The 9,350-nt window shown below is 51.8% G+C and overlaps 24 non-coding genes across 24 annotated transcripts; all 24 read right to left on the bottom strand.

Annotated features, from left to right (window-relative positions):
- Positions 1 to 28: 28 nt before the first annotated feature.
- On the bottom strand, positions 29 to 100 carry trnag-ucc (transfer RNA glycine (anticodon UCC)). The gene has a single exon. It is a non-coding gene; the product is annotated as a tRNA-Gly (tRNA).
- A 327-nt stretch (positions 101 to 427) lies between these two features.
- trnal-uag (transfer RNA leucine (anticodon UAG)) lies at positions 428 to 509 on the bottom strand. The gene has a single exon. It is a non-coding gene; the product is annotated as a tRNA-Leu (tRNA).
- A 127-nt stretch (positions 510 to 636) lies between these two features.
- trnag-ucc (transfer RNA glycine (anticodon UCC)) lies at positions 637 to 708 on the bottom strand. The gene has a single exon. It is a non-coding gene; the product is annotated as a tRNA-Gly (tRNA).
- A 327-nt stretch (positions 709 to 1,035) lies between these two features.
- Positions 1,036 to 1,117, bottom strand: trnal-uag (transfer RNA leucine (anticodon UAG)). Its single transcript has one exon. It is a non-coding gene; the product is annotated as a tRNA-Leu (tRNA).
- A 526-nt stretch (positions 1,118 to 1,643) lies between these two features.
- trnal-uag (transfer RNA leucine (anticodon UAG)) lies at positions 1,644 to 1,725 on the bottom strand. Its single transcript has one exon. It is a non-coding gene; the product is annotated as a tRNA-Leu (tRNA).
- Positions 1,726 to 1,852: 127 nt separating this feature from the next.
- Positions 1,853 to 1,924, bottom strand: trnag-ucc (transfer RNA glycine (anticodon UCC)). Its single transcript has one exon. It is a non-coding gene; the product is annotated as a tRNA-Gly (tRNA).
- A 327-nt stretch (positions 1,925 to 2,251) lies between these two features.
- trnal-aag (transfer RNA leucine (anticodon AAG)) lies at positions 2,252 to 2,333 on the bottom strand. Its single transcript has one exon. It is a non-coding gene; the product is annotated as a tRNA-Leu (tRNA).
- A 526-nt stretch (positions 2,334 to 2,859) lies between these two features.
- trnal-aag (transfer RNA leucine (anticodon AAG)) lies at positions 2,860 to 2,941 on the bottom strand. Its single transcript has one exon. It is a non-coding gene; the product is annotated as a tRNA-Leu (tRNA).
- Positions 2,942 to 3,068: 127 nt separating this feature from the next.
- On the bottom strand, positions 3,069 to 3,140 carry trnag-ucc (transfer RNA glycine (anticodon UCC)). Its single transcript has one exon. It is a non-coding gene; the product is annotated as a tRNA-Gly (tRNA).
- A 327-nt stretch (positions 3,141 to 3,467) lies between these two features.
- Positions 3,468 to 3,549, bottom strand: trnal-uag (transfer RNA leucine (anticodon UAG)). The gene has a single exon. It is a non-coding gene; the product is annotated as a tRNA-Leu (tRNA).
- Positions 3,550 to 3,676: 127 nt separating this feature from the next.
- Positions 3,677 to 3,748, bottom strand: trnag-ucc (transfer RNA glycine (anticodon UCC)). The gene has a single exon. It is a non-coding gene; the product is annotated as a tRNA-Gly (tRNA).
- Positions 3,749 to 4,075: 327 nt separating this feature from the next.
- trnal-uag (transfer RNA leucine (anticodon UAG)) lies at positions 4,076 to 4,157 on the bottom strand. Its single transcript has one exon. It is a non-coding gene; the product is annotated as a tRNA-Leu (tRNA).
- Positions 4,158 to 4,683: 526 nt separating this feature from the next.
- Positions 4,684 to 4,765, bottom strand: trnal-uag (transfer RNA leucine (anticodon UAG)). Its single transcript has one exon. It is a non-coding gene; the product is annotated as a tRNA-Leu (tRNA).
- Positions 4,766 to 5,291: 526 nt separating this feature from the next.
- Positions 5,292 to 5,373, bottom strand: trnal-aag (transfer RNA leucine (anticodon AAG)). The gene has a single exon. It is a non-coding gene; the product is annotated as a tRNA-Leu (tRNA).
- Positions 5,374 to 5,500: 127 nt separating this feature from the next.
- trnag-ucc (transfer RNA glycine (anticodon UCC)) lies at positions 5,501 to 5,572 on the bottom strand. The gene has a single exon. It is a non-coding gene; the product is annotated as a tRNA-Gly (tRNA).
- A 325-nt stretch (positions 5,573 to 5,897) lies between these two features.
- trnal-uag (transfer RNA leucine (anticodon UAG)) lies at positions 5,898 to 5,979 on the bottom strand. Its single transcript has one exon. It is a non-coding gene; the product is annotated as a tRNA-Leu (tRNA).
- A 526-nt stretch (positions 5,980 to 6,505) lies between these two features.
- trnal-aag (transfer RNA leucine (anticodon AAG)) lies at positions 6,506 to 6,587 on the bottom strand. The gene has a single exon. It is a non-coding gene; the product is annotated as a tRNA-Leu (tRNA).
- A 127-nt stretch (positions 6,588 to 6,714) lies between these two features.
- Positions 6,715 to 6,786, bottom strand: trnag-ucc (transfer RNA glycine (anticodon UCC)). The gene has a single exon. It is a non-coding gene; the product is annotated as a tRNA-Gly (tRNA).
- Positions 6,787 to 7,112: 326 nt separating this feature from the next.
- Positions 7,113 to 7,194, bottom strand: trnal-uag (transfer RNA leucine (anticodon UAG)). Its single transcript has one exon. It is a non-coding gene; the product is annotated as a tRNA-Leu (tRNA).
- A 127-nt stretch (positions 7,195 to 7,321) lies between these two features.
- Positions 7,322 to 7,393, bottom strand: trnag-ucc (transfer RNA glycine (anticodon UCC)). The gene has a single exon. It is a non-coding gene; the product is annotated as a tRNA-Gly (tRNA).
- A 327-nt stretch (positions 7,394 to 7,720) lies between these two features.
- On the bottom strand, positions 7,721 to 7,802 carry trnal-uag (transfer RNA leucine (anticodon UAG)). Its single transcript has one exon. It is a non-coding gene; the product is annotated as a tRNA-Leu (tRNA).
- A 526-nt stretch (positions 7,803 to 8,328) lies between these two features.
- On the bottom strand, positions 8,329 to 8,410 carry trnal-uag (transfer RNA leucine (anticodon UAG)). The gene has a single exon. It is a non-coding gene; the product is annotated as a tRNA-Leu (tRNA).
- Positions 8,411 to 8,936: 526 nt separating this feature from the next.
- On the bottom strand, positions 8,937 to 9,018 carry trnal-aag (transfer RNA leucine (anticodon AAG)). The gene has a single exon. It is a non-coding gene; the product is annotated as a tRNA-Leu (tRNA).
- A 127-nt stretch (positions 9,019 to 9,145) lies between these two features.
- Positions 9,146 to 9,217, bottom strand: trnag-ucc (transfer RNA glycine (anticodon UCC)). The gene has a single exon. It is a non-coding gene; the product is annotated as a tRNA-Gly (tRNA).
- Positions 9,218 to 9,350: the final 133 nt, after the last annotated feature.

The following is a 9,350-nucleotide window of genomic DNA, read 5'->3' as shown; positions in this document are numbered from 1 at the left end:
AAGATAAAACACATCTTTCTCAAGTTTCTGCATTGGCCGGGAATCGAACCCGGGTCAACTGCTTGGAAGGCAGCTATGCTTGCCACTATACCACCAATGCCCACAACGGCCTCCATGATCGCACGGCATTTGGAGCCACGGTTCAACTTTTCACACCACCGACTGACGTCCAACGAGTAAGAGATTGCCCTAAGCCTGGTATATACTTCTGCCGAGTTTGGAACACTTGGCCTAATCTGGATGTGTTCGACCGTCACAAGAGACGAAATGCCTCTTCACGGTTTGTATTGTCTGGGAATGGAGCCACTATACCTACGATGCCCCAAAAAAGCATCAAGGACCGCACAACATGTCGAGCCACAGTTCACCTTTTCAAACCCACTTACTGACGTGAAAGCAACGAGACGGCGTTAGCACCCTACAAAAGTGGCAGCGGTGGGATTCGAACCCACGCCTCCGGAGAGACTGGAGCCTAAATCCAGCGCCTTGGACCGCTCGGCCACGCTACCCCGTTGTCAGCTCTAGGCAACCCGATATCCTCCCGAAGCTGATCGATCGTCCAGGAGCTCAAAAGATGTTTCTAATGCCCGCAAGCGGTTGAATGTCACAAGATAAAACACATCTTTCTCAAGTTTCTGCATTGGCCGGGAATCGAACCCGGGTCAACTGCTTGGAAGGCAGCTATGCTTGCCACTATACCACCAATGCCCACAACGGCCTCCATGATCGCACGGCATTTGGAGCCACGGTTCAACTTTTCACACCACCGACTGACGTCCAACGAGTAAGAGATTGCCCTAAGCCTGGTATATACTTCTGCCGAGTTTGGAACACTTGGCCTAATCTGGATGTGTTCGACCGTCACAAGAGACAAAATGCCTCTTCACGGTTTGTATTGTCTGGGAATGGAGCCACTATACCTACGATGCCCCAAAAAAGCATCAAGGACCGCACAACATGTCGAGCCACAGTTCACCTTTTCAAACCCACTTACTGACGTGAAAGCAACGAGACGGCGTTAGCACCCTACAAAAGTGGCAGCGGTGGGATTCGAACCCACGCCTCCGGAGAGACTGGAGCCTAAATCCAGCGCCTTGGACCGCTCGGCCACGCTACCCCGTTGTCAGCTCTAGGCAACCCGATATCCTCCCGAAGCTGATCGATCGTCCAGGAGCTCAAAAGATGTTTCTAATGCCCGCAAGCGGTTGAATGTCACAAGATAAAACACATCTTTCTCAAGTTTCTGCATTGGCCTGGAATCGAACCCGGGTCAACTGCTTGGAAGGCAGCTATGCTTGCCACTATACCACCAATGCCCACAACGGCCTCCATGATCGCACGGCATTTGGAGCCACGGTTCAACTTTTCACACCACCGACTGACGTCCAACGAGTAAGAGATTGCCCTAAGCCTGGTATATACTTCTGCCGAGTTTGGAACACTTGGCCTAATCTGGATGTGTTCGACCGTCACAAGAGACGAAATGCCTCTTCACGGTTTGTATTGTCTGGGAATGGAGCCACTATACCTACGATGCCCCAAAAAAGCATCAAGGACCGCACAACATGTCGAGCCACAGTTCACCTTTTCAAACCCACTTACTGACGTGAAAGCAACGAGACGGCGTTAGCACCCTACAAAAGTGGCAGCGGTGGGATTCGAACCCACGCCTCCGGAGAGACTGGAGCCTAAATCCAGCGCCTTGGACCGCTCGGCCACGCTACCCCGTTGTCAGCTCTAGGCAACCCGATATCCTCCCGAAGCTGATCGATCGTCCAGGAGCTCAAAAGATGTTTCTAATGCCCGCAAGCGGTTGAATGTCACAAGATAAAACACATCTTTCTCAAGTTTCTGCATTGGCCGGGAATCGAACCCGGGTCAACTGCCTGGAAGGCAGCTATGCTTGCCACTATACCACCAATGCCCACAACGGCCTCCATGATCGCACGGCATTTGGAGCCACGGTTCAACTTTTCACACCACCGACTTACGTCCAACAAGTAAGGGATTGCCCTAAGCCTGGTATATACTTCTGCCGAGTTTGGAACACTTGGCCTAATCTGGATGTGTTCGACCGTCACAAGAGACAAAATGCCTCTTCACGGTTTGTATTGTCTGGGAATGGAGCCACTATACCTACGATGCCCCCAAAAAGCATCAAGGACCGCACAACATGTCGAGCCACAGTTCACCTTTTCAAACCCACTTACTGATGTGAAAGCAACGAGACGGCGTTAGCACCCTACAAAAGTGGCAGCGGTGGGATTCGAACCCACGCCTCTGGAGAGACTGGAGCCTTAATCCAGCGCCTTGGACCGCTCGGCCACATTACCTTGATGTCAGCTCTTGGCCACCCGAGATCTTCCCGAAGCTGATCGATTGTCCAGGAGCTCATAAGACTTTTCTAATGCCCGCAAGCGGTTGAATGTCACAACATAAAACACATCTTTCTTAAGTTTCTGCATTGGCCGGGAATGGAACCCGGGTCAACTGCCTGGAAGGCAGCTATGCTTGCCACTATACCACCAATGCCCACAACGGCCTCCATGATCGCACGGCATTTGGAGCCACGGTTCAACTTTTCACACCACCGACTTACGTCCAACGAGTAAGAGATTGCCCTAAGCCTGGTACATACTTCTGCCGAGTTTGGAACACTTGGCCTAATCTGGATGTGTTCGACCGTCACAAGAGACAAAATGCCTCTTCACGGTTTGTATTGTCTGGGAATGGAGCCACTATACCTACGATGCCCCCAAAAAGCATCAAGGACCGCACAACATGTCGAGCCACAGTTCACCTTTTCAAACCCACTTACTGATGTGAAAGCAACGAGACGGCGTTAGCACCCTACAAAAGTGGCAGTGGTGGGATTCGAACCCACGCCTCTGGAGAGACTGGAGCCTTAATCCAGCGCCTTGGACCGCTCGGCCACACTACCTTGTTGTCAGCTCTTGGCCACCCGAGATCTTCCCGAAGCTGATCGATTGTCCAGGAGCTCATAAGACTTTTCTAATGCCCGCAAGCGGTTGAATGTCACAAGATAAAACACATCTTTCTCAAGTTTCTGCATTGGCCGGGAATCAAACCCGGGTCAACTGCTTGGAAGGCAGCTATGCTTGCCACTATACCACCAATGCCCACAACGGCCTCCATGATCGCACGGCATTTGGAGCCACGGTTCAACTTTTCACACCACCGACTTACGTCCAACGAGTAAGAGATTGCCCTAAGCCTGGTATATACTTCTGCCGAGTTTGGAACACTTGGCCTAATCTGGATGTGTTCGACCGTCACAAGAGACAAAATGCCTCTTCACGGTTTGTATTGTCTGGGAATGGAGCCACTATACCTACGATGCCCCAAAAAAGCATCAAGGACCGCACAACATGTCGAGCCACAGTTCACCTTTTCAAACCCACTTACTGACGTGAAAGCAACGAGACGGCGTTAGCACCCTACAAAAGTGGCAGCGGTGGGATTCGAACCCACGCCTCCGGAGAGACTGGAGCCTAAATCCAGCGCCTTGGACCGCTCGGCCACGCTACCCCGTTGTCAGCTCTAGGCAACCCGATATCCTCCCGAAGCTGATCGATCGTCCAGGAGCTCAAAAGATGTTTCTAATGCCCGCAAGCGGTTGAATGTCACAAGATAAAACACATCTTTCTCAAGTTTCTGCATTGGCCGGGAATCGAACCCGGGTCAACTGCTTGGAAGGCAGCTATGCTTGCCACTATACCACCAATGCCCACAACGGCCTCCATGATCGCACGGCATTTGGAGCCACGGTTCAACTTTTCACACCACCGACTGACGTCCAACGAGTAAGAGATTGCCCTAAGCCTGGTATATACTTCTGCCGAGTTTGGAACACTTGGCCTAATCTGGATGTGTTCGACCGTCACAAGAGACGAAATGCCTCTTCACGGTTTGTATTGTCTGGGAATGGAGCCACTATACCTACGATGCCCCAAAAAAGCATCAAGGACCGCACAACATGTCGAGCCACAGTTCACCTTTTCAAACCCACTTACTGACGTGAAAGCAACGAGACGGCGTTAGCACCCTACAAAAGTGGCAGCGGTGGGATTCGAACCCACGCCTCCGGAGAGACTGGAGCCTAAATCCAGCGCCTTGGACCGCTCGGCCACGCTACCCCGTTGTCAGCTCTAGGCAACCCCATATCCTCCCGAAGCTGATCGATCGTCCAGGAGCTCAAAAGATGTTTCTAATGCCCGCAAGCGGTTGAATGTCACAAGATAAAACACATCTTTCTCAAGTTTCTGCATTGGCCTGGAATCGAACCCGGGTCAACTGCTTGGAAGGCAGCTATGCTTGCCACTATACCACCAATGCCCACAACGGCCTCCATGATCGCACGGCATTTGGAGCCACGGTTCAACTTTTCACACCACCGACTGACGTCCAACGAGTAAGAGATTGCCCTAAGCCTGGTATATACTTCTGCCGAGTTTGGAACACTTGGCCTAATCTGGATGTGTTCGACCGTCACAAGAGACGAAATGCCTCTTCACGGTTTGTATTGTCTGGGAATGGAGCCACTATACCTACGATGCCCCAAAAAAGCATCAAGGACCGCACAACATGTCGAGCCACAGTTCACCTTTTCAAACCCACTTACTGACGTGAAAGCAACGAGACGGCGTTAGCACCCTACAAAAGTGGCAGCGGTGGGATTCGAACCCACGCCTCCGGAGAGACTGGAGCCTAAATCCAGCGCCTTGGACCGCTCGGCCACGCTACCCCGTTGTCAGCTCTAGGCAACCCGATATCCTCCCGAAGCTGATCGATCGTCCAGGAGCTCAAAAGATGTTTCTAATGCCCGCAAGCGGTTGAATGTCACAAGATAAAACACATCTTTCTCAAGTTTCTGCATTGGCCTGGAATCGAACCCGGGTCAACTGCCTGGAAGGCAGCTATGCTTGCCACTATACCACCAATGCCCACAACGGCCTCCATGATCGCACGGCATTTGGAGCCACGGTTCAACTTTTCACACCACCGACTTACGTCCAACAAGTAAGGGATTGCCCTAAGCCTGGTATATACTTCTGCCGAGTTTGGAACACTTGGCCTAATCTGGATGTGTTCGACCGTCACAAGAGACAAAATGCCTCTTCACGGTTTGTATTGTCTGGGAATGGAGCCACTATACCTACGATGCCCCAAAAAAGCATCAAGGACCGCACAACATGTCGAGCCACAGTTCACCTTTTCAAACCCACTTACTGACGTGAAAGCAACGAGACGGCGTTGGCACCCTACAAAAGTGGCAGCGGTGGGATTCGAACCCACGCCTCCGGAGAGACTGGATCCTTAATCCAGCACCTTGGACCCCTCGGCCACGCTACCTTCTTGTCAGCTCTTGGCCACCCGAGATCTTCCCGAAGCTGATCGATTGTCCAGGAGCTCATAAGACTTTTCTAATGCCCGCAAGCGGTTGAATGTCACAACATAAAACACATCTTTCTTAAGTTTCTGCATTGGCCGGGAATCGAACCCGGGTCAACTGCTTGGAAGGCAGCTATGCTTACCACTATACCACCAATGCCCACAACGGCCTCCATGATCGCACGGGATTTGGGGCCACGGTTCAACTTTTCACACCACGACTTACGTCCAACGAGTAAGAGATTGCCCTAAGCCTGGTATATACTTCTGCCGAGTTTGGAACACTTGGCCTAATCTGGATGTGTTCGACCGTCACAAGAGACAAAATGCCTCTTCACGGTTTGTATTGTCTGGGAATGGAGCCACTATACCTACGATGCCCCAAAAAGCATCAAGGACCGCACAACATGTCGAGCCACAGTTCACCTTTTCAAACCCAATTACTGACGTGAAAGCAACGAGACGGCGTTAGCACCCTACAAAAGTGGCAGCGGTGGGATTCGAACCCACGCCTCCGGAGAGACTGGAGCCTAAATCCAGCGCCTTGGACCGCTCGGCCACGCTACCCCGTTGTCAGCTCTAGGCAACCCGATATCCTCCCGAAGCTGATCGATCGTCCAGGAGCTCACAAGATGTTTCTAATGCCCGCAAGCGGTTGAATGTCACAAGATAAAACACATCTTTCTCAAGTTTCTGCATTGGCCGGGAACCGAACCCGGGTCAACTGCCTGGAAGGCAGCTATGCTTGCCACTATACCACCAATGCCCACAACGGCCTCCATGATCGCACGGCATTTGGAGCCACGGTTCAACTTTTCACACCACCGACTTACGTCCAACGAGTAAGAGATTGCCCTAAGCCTGGTACATACTTCTGCCGAGTTTGGAACACTTGGCCTAATCTGGATGTGTTCGACCGTCACAAGAGACAAAATGCCTCTTCACGGTTTGTATTGTCTGGGAATGGAGCCACTATACCTACGATGCCCCCAAAAAGCATCAAGGACCGCACAACATGTCGAGCCACAGTTCACCTTTTCAAACCCACTTACTGATGTGAAAGCAACGAGACGGCGTTAGCACCCTACAAAAGTGGCAGCGGTGGGATTCGAACCCACGCCTCTGGAGAGACTGGAGCCTTAATCCAGCGCCTTGGACCGCTCGGCCACATTACCTTGATGTCAGCTCTTGGCCACCCGAGATCTTCCCGAAGCTGATCGATTGTCCAGGAGCTCATAAGACTTTTCTAATGCCCGCAAGCGGTTGAATGTCACAACATAAAACACATCTTTCTTAAGTTTCTGTATTGGCCGGGAATCGAACCCGGGTCAACTGCTTGGAAGGCAGCTATGCTTGCCACTATACCACCAATGCCCACAACGGCCTTCATGATCGCACGGCATTTGGGGCCACGGTTCAACTTTTTACACCACGACTTACGTCCAACGAGTAAGAGATTGCCCTAAGCCTGGTATATACTTCTGCCGAGTTTGGAACACTTGGCCTAATCTGGATGTGTTCGACCGTCACAAGAGACAAAATGCCTCTTCACGGTTTGTATTGTCTGGGAATGGAGCCACTATACCTACGATGCCCCAAAAAAGCATCAAGGACCGCACAACATGTCGAGCCACAGTTCACCTTTTCAAACCCACTTACTGACGTGAAAGCAACGAGACGGCGTTAGCACCCTACAAAAGTGGCAGCGGTGGGATTCGAACCCACGCCTCCGGAGAGACTGGAGCCTAAATCCAGCGCCTTGGACCGCTCGGCCACGCTACCCCGTTGTCAGCTCTAGGCAACCCGATATCCTCCCGAAGCTGATCGATCGTCCAGGAGCTCAAAAGATGTTTCTAATGCCCGCAAGCGGTTGAATGTCACAAGATAAAACACATCTTTCTCAAGTTTCTGCATTGGCCGGGAATCGAACCCGGGTCAACTGCTTGGAAGGCAGCTATGCTTGCCACTATACCACCAATGCCCACAACGGCCTCCATGATCGCACGGCATTTGGAGCCACGGTTCAACTTTTCACACCACCGACTGACGTCCAACGAGTAAGAGATTGCCCTAAGCCTGGTATATACTTCTGCCGAGTTTGGAACACTTGGCCTAATCTGGATGTGTTCGACCGTCACAAGAGACAAAATGCCTCTTCACGGTTTGTATTGTCTGGGAATGGAGCCACTATACCTACGATGCCCCAAAAAAGCATCAAGGACCGCACAACATGTCGAGCCACAGTTCACCTTTTCAAACCCACTTACTGACGTGAAAGCAACGAGACGGCGTTAGCACCCTACAAAAGTGGCAGCGGTGGGATTCGAACCCACGCCTCCGGAGAGACTGGAGCCTAAATCCAGCGCCTTGGACCGCTCGGCCACGCTACCCCGTTGTCAGCTCTAGGCAACCCCATATCCTCCCGAAGCTGATCGATCGTCCAGGAGCTCAAAAGATGTTTCTAATGCCCGCAAGCGGTTGAATGTCACAAGATAAAACACATCTTTCTCAAGTTTCTGCATTGGCCTGGAATCGAACCCGGGTCAACTGCTTGGAAGGCAGCTATGCTTGCCACTATACCACCAATGCCCACAACGGCCTCCATGATCGCACGGCATTTGGAGCCACGGTTCAACTTTTCACACCACCGACTGACGTCCAACGAGTAAGAGATTGCCCTAAGCCTGGTATATACTTCTGCCGAGTTTGGAACACTTGGCCTAATCTGGATGTGTTCGACCGTCACAAGAGACGAAATGCCTCTTCACGGTTTGTATTGTCTGGGAATGGAGCCACTATACCTACGATGCCCCAAAAAAGCATCAAGGACCGCACAACATGTCGAGCCACAGTTCACCTTTTCAAACCCACTTACTGACGTGAAAGCAACGAGACGGCGTTAGCACCCTACAAAAGTGGCAGCGGTGGGATTCGAACCCACGCCTCCGGAGAGACTGGAGCCTAAATCCAGCGCCTTGGACTGCTCGGCCACGCTACCCCGTTGTCAGCTCTAGGCAACCCGATATCCTCCCGAAGCTGATCGATCGTCCAGGAGCTCAAAAGATGTTTCTAATGCCCGCAAGCGGTTGAATGTCACAAGATAAAACACATCTTTCTCAAGTTTCTGCATTGGCCTGGAATCGAACCCGGGTCAACTGCCTGGAAGGCAGCTATGCTTGCCACTATACCACCAATGCCCACAACGGCCTCCATGATCGCACGGCATTTGGAGCCACGGTTCAACTTTTCACACCACCGACTTACGTCCAACAAGTAAGGGATTGCCCTAAGCCTGGTATATACTTCTGCCGAGTTTGGAACACTTGGCCTAATCTGGATGTGTTCGACCGTCACAAGAGACAAAATGCCTCTTCACGGTTTGTATTGTCTGGGAATGGAGCCACTATACCTACGATGCCCCAAAAAAGCATCAAGGACCGCACAACATGTCGAGCCACAGTTCACCTTTTCAAACCCACTTACTGACGTGAAAGCAACGAGACGGCGTTGGCACCCTACAAAAGTGGCAGCGGTGGGATTCGAACCCACGCCTCCGGAGAGACTGGATCCTTAATCCAGCACCTTGGACCCCTCGGCCACGCTACCTTCTTGTCAGCTCTTGGCCACCCGAGATCTTCCCGAAGCTGATCGATTGTCCAGGAGCTCATAAGACTTTTCTAATGCCCGCAAGCGGTTGAATGTCACAACATAAAACACATCTTTCTTAAGTTTCTGCATTGGCCGGGAATCGAACCCGGGTCAACTGCTTGGAAGGCAGCTATGCTTACCACTATACCACCAATGCCCACAACGGCCTCCATGATCGCACGGGATTTGGGGCCACGGTTCAACTTTTCACACCACGACTTACGTCCAACGAGTAAGAGATTGCCCTAAGCCTGGTATATACTTCTGCCGAGTTTGGAACACTTGGCCTA

Source organism: Hypomesus nipponensis, chromosome 3, assembly GCF_054491055.1.
Source record: "Hypomesus nipponensis isolate SF chromosome 3, ASM5449105v1, whole genome shotgun sequence".
Lineage (NCBI taxonomy): Eukaryota > Metazoa > Chordata > Actinopteri > Osmeriformes > Osmeridae > Hypomesus > Hypomesus nipponensis.
The sequence above is the reverse complement of the archived record's forward strand: the minus strand, read 5'-3'. Positions and strand labels throughout refer to the sequence as shown.